Here is a 16,155-nt window from a genome sequence, read left to right as displayed (position 1 = left end):
ATTGCCACTGTGGTCAGAAAGTCCTATGTGGCACATCTCATTACTAAGAGTTTTACATTCAGGAAGAAAGAGGTCATTGTCGCCCTCTACTCTTCCCTCATTAGGCCAGTCATAGAGTACAATGCCCCATTTGGCATGTACCTCACTAGACACTTGCATCAACTGGAGAGGCCACAAAAGTACTTCACTACCAGCAGAGTGGTGCAGCGGAAGCGTGCTGGGCCCATAACCCAGAGGTCGATGGATCGAAACCATCCTCTGCTATGGGAAGGGTAGAAAGTTTTGTATCCGTCATAGCTTAGTGGTAAATCACTTTGTGTATGGAGTGCAGGGTCCTGGGTTCGAGCCTTGCAGAGGCAATTTATTTTAGGGTTGGGAGGGTGGCATAATGGTTAAGGTGTTTGCCTTACAAACACAAGATGCAGGGTTTGAGTCTCACAAGGGATAATTGGCTAAGCTTAAAATGGCTTGCAAGGGCAGTTAGCTTAGTACTAATCTATGAATCTATGAACCTATGAACAAAGAGGATCCTAGGCCTTAAACACTTGTCCTATATGGGCTGACACAAAAAACTCCAAATATTCTCTCTCTCATATTGCCTACTTAGAGGTGATCTCTGCTTGACTTTCAAAGCTATGTCTGACCCAGCTCGGTTAGAAATGCTACATCTAAAGAAATCCCAATCCCTCCATACTACATGCTCCAGAGACCTCAACCTCATTACCACAATCAACAGAACATGCTGGAGCGACAGGTTCATAACCCAGAGACTGCCCATGCTATGGAATAGACTTCCCATACATGTCAAACAGAGCACCTCACTGGCCCTCTTCAAGAGAAATCTTGATGGAGTGGATGAGAAATAGAAAATTCACCCCAGTGATCACTCCAGTGGTTCTACTCGACAGAGGCACTGGGAACTAAGGTCGGGTGGCACGATGCCAGGGTAATCCTACGGGCTAGGCTTGTAAAGGCTGCAGGGCCATTAGCCTAGTACACACCTACGAACCTATTTGAGTGAACCTGCAAGCTACCCTAAAAATTATAGACCAATAACTTGCCTTCTGACGATATATAAACTATATACTGGAATTGATGCCGACAGTTTATAGTCATTTAGAAGAAAACTCAATTATGGGTATAGAACAAAAGGGCAATAAAAGAAAGTCATATGGAACAAAGGATCATTTGTTGTTAAAGTCATAGTGCAAAACTGTAAAAGGTGGAAGAATCTAAGTATGGCATAGATTGACTACAAAAAAACATTTGATAGTATTCATAGATAAGAGTGCTTAAAACTTTATAAGATACACTTACACTGATCGACTACATTACAGTGACCATTAAACAGTGGCAGACAACTTTGCAATTAAGCCATAATAAAGGACAGATTATTATCCCAGGGATAAAAATTTAAAGAGGGATATTCCAGGGTGACTCTGTCACTGCTGCTATTCTGTCTTGCCATTAACCCATTAAGCTGCCTACTTAACAGCTTAGGTCATGACTATAATTTGGCTCCTAGAAAACCAAAGTGTAAAGACTTTTCATCTTCTCTTTGTCGATGATTTAAAACTATATAGCTCATCAGATGAGGAACTGAAAGCACAACTGCAAGTTGTCAAAACTTTTTCAGATGACATAAGAATGTCATTTGGTCTTGATCAATGTGCAGAAGTAACCTTCAAAGCAAGAAAACTTCAGCACCAAGAAAACATCAGTTTGGGACAAGAATGTGATATAAAAGAACTTGAGCAAGAGGGGGAGTGTATAAATATTTGGGAACTGATGAAGGATCAACAGTAAAACATAAACAAATATGAATAAAACTTAATAGGGAATACTTTAGAAGTCTTAAATTAGTCCTGAAAACAGTGTTGACATCTAGGAACAAAATTCAAGCTATAAATTGGTTCTACCTGTCCTAATTTACAGTTTTGGATAAACATGTTGGCTAGATTAGACTGGAAAACAAGACGGACGCTTCATGTTCATCAAATGATTTACAAAAATGAGTGCATATCAAGATTATATATTCCTTGTTCTGAAGGAGGGATGGTCCTTTGAAATTGATTACATGTATAGGTCTGCAGTTGTGGGACTGCACACATCTGTTGACCTCACAAGACCCAAATATAGTGAAAGTTTTGAAACACGAGGAGAATAAATCTAAGATGACTTCTCTGCTTAATCTAACAAAAGCATATCAGCGACAAGTAGGAATGGAAATCAAACCAGAAGTAGATAAAAATCAGGCAGCAACTAAATGTGCCAAAAAATATATAAGGTGAAGGACCAGATGAGAAGGCAAGAAATGTGGAAAATGCATAAATATAGTTGCAAGCATAGAAAACTTCTGGAAGAACCTTGTTGATCAAATGCAGGAATAGTTGAGGAGAGACGAATTCAAACCAAGAGATGAGAGGTTAATATTGGTGGCCCAAGATAGTGGACTACATAAACATTGTTTTACAAAGTCCATTGAACATGTGGGAGAAACTGACAAATGTCAGTTTTGTAAAACAGAACTGGAAACAGGCACACATCTTATTGCTGGTTGTGAAATACTAATGCTGAAGGACTATATACCGAAAGGCATAATAATGTGGCAAGACTGTGTCAATGGGGATTGTGCAAACATTATGGTATTGAAGTGGCTGAAAAACACTGGAAACATGAGCCACAAAGCATCATAAAAAATGATTGTCTACATCACGTGAGATCACCCATTACCAACAGTTCAAAAGATAGATGCTAGAAAACCAGATGTAGTGGTCCATGAAAAGAAGACAACAGTAACATTGATCATTGAAATCGCTACACCCAGTGACTACAGTGTCTTGCATACAGAGAGACACAAAGTCATAAAATATCAGGATTTGCAAGCAGAAATAAGAGCAATGTGGAAGAAAGATACCCAGGCAGTTCCAATAGTAGTAGGAGCAATGGGTCTTATAAAAAAGAATCTACAATCATATTTAGATATGTTACCAATAAATGTAACCTCATACGAATTGCAGGAGTCATTACTGGGCACAGTGCGAGGGCTTTGAAGAGCACTTCTGACTGACATCAAAGATCGAAACAATACTAATTTCATGAACTTTAATCATACTTTGACTTAGGAATGGGGTCCATTCCAATCAAGGTATTAGAAACCAAAAAGACTTGGATAAATTAAAAAATAGGTAGCAAATCTGAATACAGAATCCCACTTTGGAGACCTTATGGCACTGTACTGCTGTCTTCTCATAAATACTGGTATCATGTATCACACTGGTCCAGTGCTGTTGAGTTCCATAGTCTCTGTTTGTAGGATGTTACACCTTCTCTGATCCCTGCCCTGTCTTTCATAATCTATTTTGAAGGAGCATGAATTATCTGACTTTATCTAAATCACCTCTCCTTTTACTCCTTCAGCAGCATTCCTTGGACTTTTAGAAATCCCTTGTACAGATTCCTCAACAATGCACAATCCCTGAGCAGTCATAGCCTTCTATCAATGCTGCTAGGTCATGGTTAAAATTCCAAGAACTGTTTGCCATTCATTTTCAGCCTGACTTCTTGGTCACTTTAGTCAATCACTTCTTTTGTCACGGTTTAATTTATGAAGTGGCCTCAGACAAGTTAATGCGGAAAGATCAGCACTCAGCTTCCCCAAATTCCATGGTACAACCTCTTAATTTACAACCCTGCTCTTCAAATCATATTTTGGAGAAACAGACTTATAACCACTAGGGCTCCACCATGCAGCCATACTGGAAGTCGCAATGTTATCCTTACACAGTAGTAAGAAATCTTCACCTTACATGGCATGGAATGGACTCTTGTTACAGCACACCACGCTGCACCATTGCTGATCACAGGAAACCAAGAAGGTGCCTTTCAGATGTTGTTGTGCACAAAGTAGTTTTATGTGTATATAAAAAAAAAAAAAAAAACACAAAATAATTCATTAAAATTATGGAAAGAATCATCAGTAAAAGTGCAACAGTTTCTTAAGAAAAGAAAAAAAATCACACTTTCATCATTTCAATAGAAATTATGCAACAGTATTTAGCTTTTGAAACCGACTTCAAATTTGTGTTTTCAGATATAGACTTCATACTTATGTTTTTTTTCTTATGACAAAGATAGATAGATCTTGCTAGCATAAACATTGATTACTAAAGCATACATTTCAAATAATTAAAATTGCCTGGATACGTAACAGATTAGCAGTGGCTGGTTCACAAATATGTCATCTGTCTAATGGATCTCAGACTGGATAGACTAACTTCCAATGTCTGCATTCTGAGATATTGGACAAAATCAATTTATATCTTTAGAGTTCAAACAAATATTCATACTATTAGTATCATACATGTTAATAAAGAAGGTAATTGACAAATTGTTCTCCACAAACCTTCCAGAATGAACTCTCACTAGTAAACGTTTGGTGTACTAAAAATAGGCTCAAACTAAATGCTTAAAAGTGTATCATCATTTTTGTTAGACAACCCCTTCCCTCATCATATTGTGTAGATGGCACACTACTACAAAATGAAAATGTAGTGAGGGACCTAGGTACTTGGATTGATGGCTTCCTCTCTTTCGACCATCACCTGACAGCAGTTGTCAGGAAATCCTTTTATCTGACCAAGTTAATTGCCAGATGAATATCATCCTGGTCTAAACAGGTAATAGTTCCCTTATACACAGCATTGATCTGGCTAGTTATCGAGTAAAACAACCACTTTGGGATGCATCTCACTAAACATGTCAAACAATTAAATGTCGAAGGTTCCTAAACAAAGCAATGACAAGCCTAAAGTACTTGAGCTATCAAGACAGTCTTGAAGTTCTATCCCTTTATTCTGTGTCTGTAGACTTTTGGGGGAAGATATCAGCCTCATTTAACTCTCCATTAGAGACCTTATTGTCCTGGATCTCTTGTATCTCTGCAAGTCCCATATCTCCACTAACACTAGAAGCAGGTACCTAAAACCCTTCCAGCAGAAATATAAAGCAGATTGGAGGGACAGATTTGTAACTCCGCACCTCACAAACCATCCCTGGATGTTAAGCAGCGTAACTTATTATCTTTAACTGTAGCCTAGATGGCTGGATGGGGATCCACAATGCTTCTTCAGGATTGACTGGTATGGACATCCTGGAGAAAGGAATTGCATCCTGAGGGAGTGTTATGACAGGCCGTGAATGGCCGCAAGACTCCATAACCTTGAAATAGCTATGCATTTATGAATCTATAAATCAAACTCATGCTTACAGTGGTAGCATTCATTGGACTGCAATTCTTACACTGGATTTTATAAGTCACAATAACTACGTAAACATAATAAATCTTAGTTTTTGTAAAATTTTGCACGCAGCTCATAACCTCTAACTTTCATGCTACACACATGTTGCTAGTAGCATTTTTGTTTCTTCATCTGTAAGCTTTCATACAAGGCTAAGCAATCCTGTCAGTTTTACTTGGTTGAGATTTTTAACTAACTAAATAAATAAATATGAAAAGAGTGACAATATGAATCTAGCTTAGAAAATATTCAATATTACTTTAGCTTCATTAGACATAGGTTAAATAGCAATGCATTTGTAAGTGTTAAGATTAAGGGGCAGATTCAGTAATGCCTACACAGTCCCCTAAGACTGTGTGCATATTGTGGTACAACGCACACATGATAGTGCAAATTTTTGGGTTCAGTAAGCGGCTCTACATGGCATGTAAAGCCACACAAGCACGGTAAACACTTTGATATGCTAATTGCAGCATAAGCAGCTGAATTGTATGCTAATCAACCCATCCAAGATGGAGGAGTTATTTAACATGCTATGAAGCAACCATGTAGACTCAATGCTGGTTTTCCCTGCAAATTCCAAAACCCATTGAAATACTGGCAGGATCTACGCAAAGAATGTTAGGGGCTGATGTTGCTTTAATTCATGTGTATGTGCATCAGGCTGAAGTCTATGCTGCTGCTGCTGCTGCTGCTAATAGACCTCAGCCAAGGAGAAGGGTTTTTAGACCCCATTTAACTTTTCACAGTCTGCATGAGGTGTAAATTGTAGAGTGCTACAGGGTGGATAGACGCACACTGCAGGAACTCTGCAAGCTCTGTCGTCCTCAACTCAGACCAAGGACAAACCAAGGTGAACCAATACCTGTGGAGACAAAGGTATGAGTAGCACTTAGAATTTTAGCTACATGAGCCTTTCAGAGACCAACAGGGGACATGCTAGGGATGTCACAGGTATCAGCATCCAGGATCCTACATCAGTTCCTGAATGCTATGCTCCAACATGCCAGTGACTACATATATTTTCCCTGTACACCCGAGGACAGGGCCACAAATATGCAGTTCTACCCTGTAGCAAACTACCCTGAAGTACTGGGTTCCATAGACTGTACACATTTAGAAATCAAAGCACCACCTGGGGAGCAGGGAAGGGTGTACATAAATAGAAAGGGCATCAACTCCATTAATTGCCAAGTTGTATGTAACACTAAGGGAATCCTCTTGAATGTGTGTGCTGGTAACCCAGGCAGTTACCACGACTCGCATATCTGGCACATCTCCTAATGGTATGAGATGTTTACTAGGGTTGATATCCCACAGGGTTATTTACTGAGGGATGCAGGTTATGCACTGGAACCGTGGCTGATGACTCCCATCAGAAAGGCGCACACACCAACTGAAGAATGCTAATAATGAGGCACATTCTCAAAGAAGAAATACCCTAGAATGATAATTTGGGTTGCTAAAGTCATGGTTCCGGTGCCTAGATACATGTTGGGGAGCCCTGCTGTACAATCCTTGTACATGTTCATAGGTAGGTACTAGGCTATCTGCCCAATGGCATTTATAAGCCTAGCCAGTGTGTGTTGGCTTTCGCCGCTCCATTGATTAATTAACTTGAGCCTCTGTCAAGCAGAGGCAATGAAGTGTTACCAGGGGTGTACTTTCTGTTACCCATCCACTCGTCAAAGCTTCTCTTGAAGAGTGTTAGTGAGGGTCTCTGCCTAATGTAGTTAGGAATTTTGTTCCAAAGCATGGGGAGTCTCTGATAGGAATCTATCCCTCCAGCATGTTCTATTTATTGTTGTGGCGAGGTTTAGCTCACTAGAGCGTGTGGTTCGCAGTGACTTGGATTTCTTTAGGTGGAGCATGTCCATCAATTCTGAGTTGGACATGGCTTTGTAAGTCAGGCAGAGATCACCTCTAAGTAAGCGATATGCCACTGAGTACAGCCGAAGTTTTTTCAATCGGGCTGCATAGGATGTATGTTTGAGGCCAGTAATCCTCTTGGTGAGGTGCTTTTGTGGTCTTTCAAGCTGTTGGGAAGTGTCTTGTGAGGTACATCCGAAATGGGGAATTGTACTCTATGATGGCTCTGAGGAGTAACAAGTAGAGGGGCACTATAACCTCTTTATTTCTAGATGCGAACCCCTTAGTAATTAGATGGGCCACATAGTAGGATTTCCTAACTACTTTGGCAATATTATTGTCAAAGGAGAGATTACTATCTACCTGGGTCCCCAGATCTCTTATTACCTCTTCTGTATTAAGGGGGCTGCCTGCTATGTGGTAATTCGTGGGTGTTTTGTTTTTCCCAAATAGGATGACTATGCACTTTTGGCATTTAGCTTGAGGCCATGACATTGACACCAGGTGTCTGTCTCAGTAAGGCCTTTTTGGAGGATGTCCGTGTCAGCCGGAGAGTCAATTATGGCTCCCAGTTTGCAGTCATCGGCGAACTTGGTTAGCCATAGTCCTTCTGTGTTTGCCTGTACTTATGAGAAATATATGCCGAACAGTAGGGGTCCCAGAACTGAGCCTTGCGGGACACCACTTGTGACTGGTTTAGAGTCAGACATGGAGCCCGCTATTCTTACCATGTGAGTTCTGTCTGTAAGCCAGTTGGCAACCCATCTTGTGATGTAGGGGTTTATGTTCAGGCTGGTGAGTTTTTCTATAATACCAGAGTGATGAATGGTGTCGAATGCCTTGGCGAGATCAAGGTAGGCTGTGTGAACCACCTTTCCCTCGTCTGTGGCCTTGGTAACTGTCTCGAAGAAGTCAACCAGGTTTAGTAGGCATGATCTGCCCTTAACAAAACTGAACTGGGTCTGGTCAAGTGTTTGGAGGTTCCCAATGTCTTTGTTAATGAGTTCCATGATGATGCTCTCCATAGCCTTGCAGACCAGGCTAGTCAGGCTTATGGGGCGATAGTTACCAGGGTCAGTTGTGGCTCCTCCTTTGTGGAGTGGAATAACCATTGCTGTGCGCCATTCTCTGGGCACGTAGCCTGTGGAGAGGCTGAGGATGAACAGCGTGTTTAGGTGGGGGGTTAGTTAATTCTGTAGTTCGTGCAAGGTGCAGCCTGGGACACCATCTGGCCCCATTGATGCTGTGTTTTTGGCTTTTGAAAGGGCAGTTTTCACCTGTGCTTCTGTGATTTCCAGGACACTACACTTTTCCGGTATTGTTGTGGGCCCTTTTGAAGGTGAGAGGGAGGTGAAGTTTGCACTGAATCTATCTGCCAGTATGTTTGCAATATCAGTAGGTTCAGTATATTTTGTGCTATTTTGCACCATCTCAGAGCATATCTGCGAGTTGCCACTTAGATTCTTGACATAGCTAAAGAAGGCTTTGTTTTTATCTTTCGAATCCTTGGCTATTTTTCTTTCGAAGTTAGCCTTGGATGATTTTATGAGACCTTAGTTTCTTACTGATAATGTCTTTCCTTCTTGGGATTTGCTTTTTTTCTGAACTAGTTTCCTCTTTTTGTTGTATAACCTGTTTATGGCAGTGGTCCACCAGACTGGTTTCCTTCTCTTAGGGGACTGAGTCTTGGTTTTGCTAGGGATGGCATGATCCATGTATCCTTGTAGGTGCTCAGAGTGCAATTGTAAAGGATTCTGCATCTTGGGCAGTGTTATCCTTTAGCATGAGGGCTGTGAAACTTGCCACCTCTGCCTTAAGTAAGGTGAAGTTTGCTTTAGAAAAGTTTTTCACTGTGGTTTCCTTGGTTAGGGTGTGGACATCCAGGGTGATTAGTTTATGGTCTGATCTAACCAGTGATGGGTTGACCTCTGGTACTGAGCACCTGTCGCCCATGTTGGTGATGACCAGGTCCAATATGTTGTGGCCTCTGGTAGGGGAGTTTACCAGCTGATCCAGGGCATTTGAGTTGATAAATTTCAGGAAGCGCTGAGCCTGGGAGCTTGTACTAAAGTAGTTTTCCCAGTTAATGGTAGGGTAATTAAAATCTCCCAAGATCAGGGTGTTTGGTAGGACTTTCATGTTTTCCAGTGTCTCCAGAAAGGTGTAGTGGTGGTCCTGGGTCATGGAGGGTGATCTGTAGCAGGCCACAATTTGCATTGCAGATTTGCCCGATGTTAGTTGCACATGGATGATCTCAGAGGTGGTATGCTGCGCCACTACCCTAGAGGTGTGAGTATCCTTGATGAATATGGATACACCCCCTCCTTTTGTGTTTCGGACCATGTTCTGTGGCCAAAATGTGTGGTATGAGTTGTAGCCCAGTAGTGCTGGAGTGATCTCTGGAGCCTTGAACCAGGTTTTCAGTTACTGCACAGATGTCGACGTTCTCCATACTTAGGAGTGCTTCAAGCGTATGCATTTTGAGATTTAAACTCCTGGCGTTGAGTAGCATAACCCTTAAATTTAAACATGTGGTGTTTACGGAGGTGGGATTGAATTTTGAGCATTGCCTAAAAAAGGCATTAAGGGGGCAGCAAGAGCCTTGTCGAAAGCCAAGGGGGTGACAGGTGCAAGCCCTCTCTTGCGAAGCAACATGGCTTGTCGAGCATGTCATCCCAGGCTGACAGACACTGGATCCCCTTTGAATGACACCAGAAGCTTAGCCAATTGTTGAAATTGATCATTTTTTCTTTATACTGAGGTATCATTCTTGGTGAGGGCAGGATTCTACTCAGGGTCATACCCGCCTGGGCTACATGATCAGAGAGCTCTTCCATGTCTGTTTTCATGTAGTCTAGGGAGTTACAGCTCAGGTCATTCACACCAACATGAACTGATAGTGTCATATTTGTACTGCTTGTGTTATGTGGTGGATTCTGGCTCCCGACAGGCAGCTAACAGTAACCTTCTTGTCCTGCCTAGTGAGTGGGGCGTCAGTGTGCCTTACTATTGAGTCACCTACTACTAGTGTGTTAGGTATGTTATTTCACCTTAAGGGCTGTGATTGTGTGGCACATTAATTTTGTGTTTTATGTGTTGTCTGGTTTGTGATGGGAGGTGCAGGTTTTGTGGGTGTCTGCTTTGGAGCTCTCTGATGCTTTTGCAGGTTTTTATTTAGAGCCTCCGAGTATGATTTCATGTATTTATGTGTATTTTTTTTGCCAGTGCTGGTTTAGTAGGTCTGTGTGAGGCTGGAGGTGTGGTGCAAGTGTTAACCTTCTCCTCATGACAGTCTGTTCCAGTCTTGGGTGGAGATACCTTAGCCTCCAGTTTGGCTGTATAATTGCATCTCTCACATATGTTAGTGTTTTGTGGTAGGAGGAGAGGGCTGTCTGTGTACATGAGGCAGTTGTAACATTGCCTCAGGATATCCAGATTCACCAGCTGGACTGGAGAGTATACCTGAAGTTGCCCTTTGGTCATGCCTGAATAGTAGGGTGAGCAACTTAGTTGCTTGGTTGGTGAGGGGTGGATAAAGAGCCTTGCCCTGCTGGGCAGTCAAGTGTCGGGCTATATTAGTGCTTGCTATTAGGTCTGAGCAAGTGCTGGACTGTAGGATGATTTTAGAGTGCTTAGGTAGAGAGTTAGACTAAGTTTCAAGTGAAAAACTGAAGAGGAGACTTAGTGGAGCTGGGAATAATTTAACCTTAGCTAACTGGTGCTGCCCAGCGCACAAAACCATGCAACGCGTTTTTTAAACTACTAACTTACCACTCCTCCAGGGACAGATAGCTGCTCAAAGTTCCCCTCTCACAGGTGAACAGAGAAACTTCCCTCTATCCAAGTAAGGTATGGGCAACTCAGAAACCTGTAACACAGCCCTGAATTCAGCACTAGCCTGAAAACTGGACTATGCTAGCTTAGAAAGTCAGGAAACAAGAAATGTATTTATTTATTTATTTAAAAGATGAGGCAAAAACAGTAAAAAGTACACTTTAAAACAGCTTTAAACGACTACAAGCGATCAGAAAAGGCTATCGCACTTTAGTGTGTAGCCTACAACAGTTAAACAATTTATTTAAACAAAAAACAAGTGCAGGCAGTCAAATACAATATGGGAAAAAAACAAGCTTTTAAATCACTAAGTGCTGGAAAGTCAGCGTTTAGGCGGAAAACAGTTAAGTACAGCAAGAAAATACAGAACTAAAATGTGCTAAAATATTCACCATCTGTGCCATGCTTCATACAACTTAAACAGGATCAACAAGTGGAAGGGCCACACATGCCATCACCACTGGCAAGGGCACCATAGCTACACATGGGTGAGAAATCAGTGGGGGAACCAGCAGTCGGTGTGGGGGTAGGCAGATGTAGGTGTGCTCAATATGCCCTTGCATTGGCTAAGAGGCAATGCATAGCACACTCACCACCTAAGGGGCTAAATCCTTCATCCTATGCACATACATATAGTAACATTGATGCCGGACAATGCTTACAACCTTTATTTACCCATGTATCAGCTGTGTACTCCTAGCATCACTGAGAGTCAGCTCTGAACTAAAACTGTAGCAACTGCTGGATTTACAAGGTAAGTGTTAAACCTAGAATAGAAAAAAATGTGTAATACAAATGTATGGCATATCCTTGCATACTGTTACTTGGTAATGTAAGTAAGTAAAAGGGAGTTGATTTTTACAGCAATGACTTCATGATGTGACAACAGTGACTTATGTGAATATCTGTCTCCTCTGTCAAGTAATAGGCATCAAGCATCAGATTCACACATTCATACCTCTCAAAAATAATGATTGTCACAGAATGTTCACAGTTTGGCCTCTTACTTTTATACTGAAAAATCATTAGAGAGAGAAGTTAGAAATGAATGACACGTTTCATTTTCAGACTTAATATCCCCCAGGAAAATCTTAATACTAGCGATGCAAAAATTATTATTCCATCAACTGTTAATATTTGTAAGACCAAAATATTTAAAAAGTCACCCTATTGTTCAGCCTTTTGTGCCACTTTTATTTATGGTTTGGACCAGCGTTGCTGCTGTTAGAGTTTTGGAAGCATGTACACATTACAAAAACCTGTAAGAAAGCAGTAAATTTAGGAAAAACAGCGTCACAAACACCAACATACTAAGCACTAAGTCAGCTATGTATCCCGAGCATCAGACAAAAGACTTGTGTATCGCTGAATCCAAAATTTAGAAAACAAGCTTATGGCACAGTTATCATTTGCACAGGGTGTTGTGTGTGGGGAGAGAGCAGGAGGCCTAGGATGACACACAAGTTAAGTGAGTATGTGTGAGTAAGAAAGAGAAACAGACATTTGGATAATGTATCAAATGGCCAGTGAGACAAAATGAGCTCTAAGCTTCTTTGCTAACGTGTGTGTGTGTGTGTGTGTGTGTGTGTGTGTGTGTGTGTGTGTGTGTGTATATATATGAACACTAACACTCCAGGTGAAATTGGTGCGAGTGTCTGCAAGAAAACAGCCAAGCTCTGTGCTAGCTCTAAGTCCTGGTTTTTCAGACAGGTGAGAGCCATACATGGTAGAGGTGACAATTCATCATCATTGTCCCTGACCCCGAGAACTGGCTCTGCCAGGAGTTGCACTGGCATATCCATGCCCATGGTCATATGCATTGCTGCTACCTGAAAGTGACTGATGTCTGCAGGACAAGCTCTCCTCACAAGTATGCCCAGGACCACGACCCATGGCCTGCCACATCTGTGTGTGGAGACCTCAACCACTGAAAGAGCAGTGGAAGTAGTGCCACTTCAGTAACATGATCGGGCGTGGACATGTTGGCTAACATCAGATGATGTGGCTGACCTATGCCCACATGGGTGCCATCCCCCTCCCTCCCAACAGACTTTCCATCACAGATGCTGCCTGTTACAATGTGTCATCTGATCCATTGAATTGGCAACATGGTGGAGGCAGTCACGCATGTCAACCTGTGCCACATCTACAACCCTAAGCATTTCCTCAGAGGCCCTATTGGAACATGCCTGTATCTCCATGACAGCCCTAAACATACATTGAGTGCCACAGAATAACACACCTGGATCAGGTGGAGGATGGATAGAAGACATTTTCTGAGCAACCCGAACAACCCTTCTTCATGGCACCTCACCCAAAGTTTGGCTAAGGCCAGAGTCAACAGGCACTAAAGCCACAGTAACCATACTACCTTGATCAAGTGTCTCACCCTCCACCTGTCTAATATCTTTTTTTTTTTTTAAAACAAGTTTATTGTTTTTAACATACAAGGGAAATATCATAATTTTATACAAGTAATTAAAATAGATATGATTATAACATTCAACAAAATAACCAAAGTATTTACAAAGACATCCACTACAATCAGATCAATTAAACTAAGTTACCATGCTATTGAAGTTAAGATTTTTTTAACAAGTTTTGTAAAGTATCCCATATAATATAATAAGATGTTTTTCTAGTAGTTCTTGATTTTATTGTAATCAATTCCATATGGCACACTATAGTCATAACATTTTTAAATTCATTGAACGAAGGAGGTGTATCTGAAATCCAATTTCTGGTGGTTATTTTTCTAGCCACTGCTAGAATAGACCATAACAAGGGAAGCTTAACCTTTTTAACACTTTGAGGTACAGGTGTGTTGAATAATATAAGAGATTTAGAAATAATGAAATTATCTGTAAAAAGAGCCTGCAAAAAATCATTGATTGACTTCCAATATTCTATCAATTTTATACAGTCATAAAACATATGAGCCCAGTCAGCATTAATTTCTACATTACATCTTTTACATAGATTATCTTTATTATTTATTTTATTCATCATCAAAGATGTATAAAAGGATCTATGTAAAAATTTCCATGTAAAAAGGTCTCCAGACAATGGAAGTAGTAGTTTTATAGGCAGATTCCAATATATATTGTTTATCTTGTTGATTTGGTGGGTCACCATTAATGGAAGTGAAATAATTCCAGTAGGTATCTACACTATAAAAAGTTTCTTGTCTATTAATTTTATGTATGTATGAAAGCTTACCTTTATCAGAAACTTTGTTGTAAATTTAATATCAAGTAATCACTCAGTGTTGGAATAGATTCTTTAACTGTTATAGACATTAAATCAATTTTATTAATGAGATGTTGTCTAAAGGTCTGAACTTCTAACCAACAAGTTTCTCTCAGATCAAATTCTTGTTTTAAGAAGTCTAGATTTTTAACTTTACTGTCAGATAGCAACAGATACCAGTACTTTAGATCATTATCTGTATTTAAATGAGTTCTTTCAGAAGTGGATGACAAAAGCATACCTGGAGTATACATGATAGGGAATATAATAAAATTCCATTCCTTATATTTAGGATGCATGAATATAAAATTATGATAACTAATAATGTTTAATGGATAACTAACTATATATTTAGGTGTAATAGGTGAAGTACAAAATTATTTTAGTAACCATAGCATGGAGTTATTTACAATCATGTTTTTATGTGTTAAGGAGATTTTCATGAAGTGAATACTAATTAGTTCCCAGTAATCTTTCCATTTTGCAACATATGACTGATCTATTAACAAAGTAATAACGTTTATAATAGAAGAGATAGTATATAAGTTAGTCTGGAAAAGAAATACCCCCTTGAGACCAGCTATTAGTATGTTTCTTTAATGCAATCATAGGTCTATTAGGTGCCCATAGGAAATGTAACATTAGTGCATTTAATTTCTTGATGATTATTTTTGTGGGTGGGAGTATTATTGATTGTATTAAGTATAATATCTTGGGGAATATTATCATTTTAATAATTGTAAGTCTCTCTTCCATAGTAAAAAACATATTATTCCAGGAATTGAAATAATTTTGTATATTAAGAAGACAAGTATTATAATTATTATGTATAATAGACTTAATATCTTTAGTTAATATTATACCTAGATAAGCTATCTGACCTGAATTGGGTACATATTTAGTAAAATCACTAATGAGAACATTTTTTCGTGTATATATAGGTAGTATTTTAGTTTTTTCTTCATTGAATATTAAGCCAGAAATACTTTTAAAATTCATCATTTTATCAAATAGAGACTGCATAGAAGAATTAGATCATGCTGATGTAATTAGAACATCATCTGCAAAGAGTTGAATTTTAGATGTTGTATTTTCATCTATTTCAAATCCCTCTATATCAGTACTATTTCTGATCAGATTAGCCCAAGGCTCCATTATTAAAGTGAATAATAGTGGAGAGAGTGGACACCCTTGTTTTGTACCTTTAAAAATGGGTATTTTTTGTGAGACATATGTTCCTATCTTAATATAAGCCAATGCTCCTTTGTATAGATGTTCAATTAGATTTACAAATGCATCTGAGAAGTTTGTGCACTTCAGTAAGGTAAACAAGTAGTCCCAATTTACTGAATCAAATGCTGAACTTGTATTGAGACTAATAAGTGTTAAATCTTTCTTTCTCCTATTTGCAAAATCAATTAATGTTAGAGTCCTCCTTATATTATCAAAAGTGTTTCTATTTACAATGAAGCCTGTCTGGTCTATATCTATAATGCCTGGGATGATTGTCTTCAATCTATCAGCAAAAATACTCATAAACATTTTTATAATCAACATTAAGTAATGAAATGGGTCGATATGAAGTACATCTAGTTGGGTCTTTATTAGGTTTTAAAATTGGCGAAATAAAAGTGTATTGCCAAGATGGGGGGTTATTAGCTCATTTTGGGCCAAAATAAAAACCTTATCTATTAATGAGTATGTACTTTTAGAAAGAATTTTATATATCTCTGGTATAATACCATCATTACCTGGTGCTTTGTTTGATTTAAGCTTATTTATTTGTGTAACAACCTCTGTATATGAAATACTTTTATCCAATAGTTTAATCTGTTGTTTATTAAGTTTTTTATTCATGTTTGTAGTTATAAAATCCTTTATTTTATCTTCAGATTCCATGTTA

At 39.4% G+C, this 16,155-nt stretch overlaps 1 protein-coding gene and 1 non-coding gene across 3 annotated transcripts in view; both read left to right on the top strand.

Annotated features, from left to right (window-relative positions):
* The window catches only part of PKLR (pyruvate kinase L/R), a 711,145-nt gene that overhangs the window by 501,615 nt on the left and 193,375 nt on the right, over positions 1-16,155 (top strand). The gene's annotated exons all lie outside the window — the stretch shown is intronic.
* TRNAM-CAU lies at positions 193-264 on the top strand. Its single transcript has one exon. It is a non-coding gene; the product is annotated as a tRNA-Met (tRNA).

This window comes from Protopterus annectens, chromosome 8.part0 (assembly GCF_019279795.1).
Source record: "Protopterus annectens isolate FY-2018-M chromosome 8.part0, PAN1.0, whole genome shotgun sequence".
Taxonomy (NCBI): domain Eukaryota; kingdom Metazoa; phylum Chordata; order Ceratodontiformes; family Protopteridae; genus Protopterus; species Protopterus annectens.
Note: the sequence above shows the minus strand (reverse complement) of the source record. Positions and strands in the feature narration are given on the sequence as shown.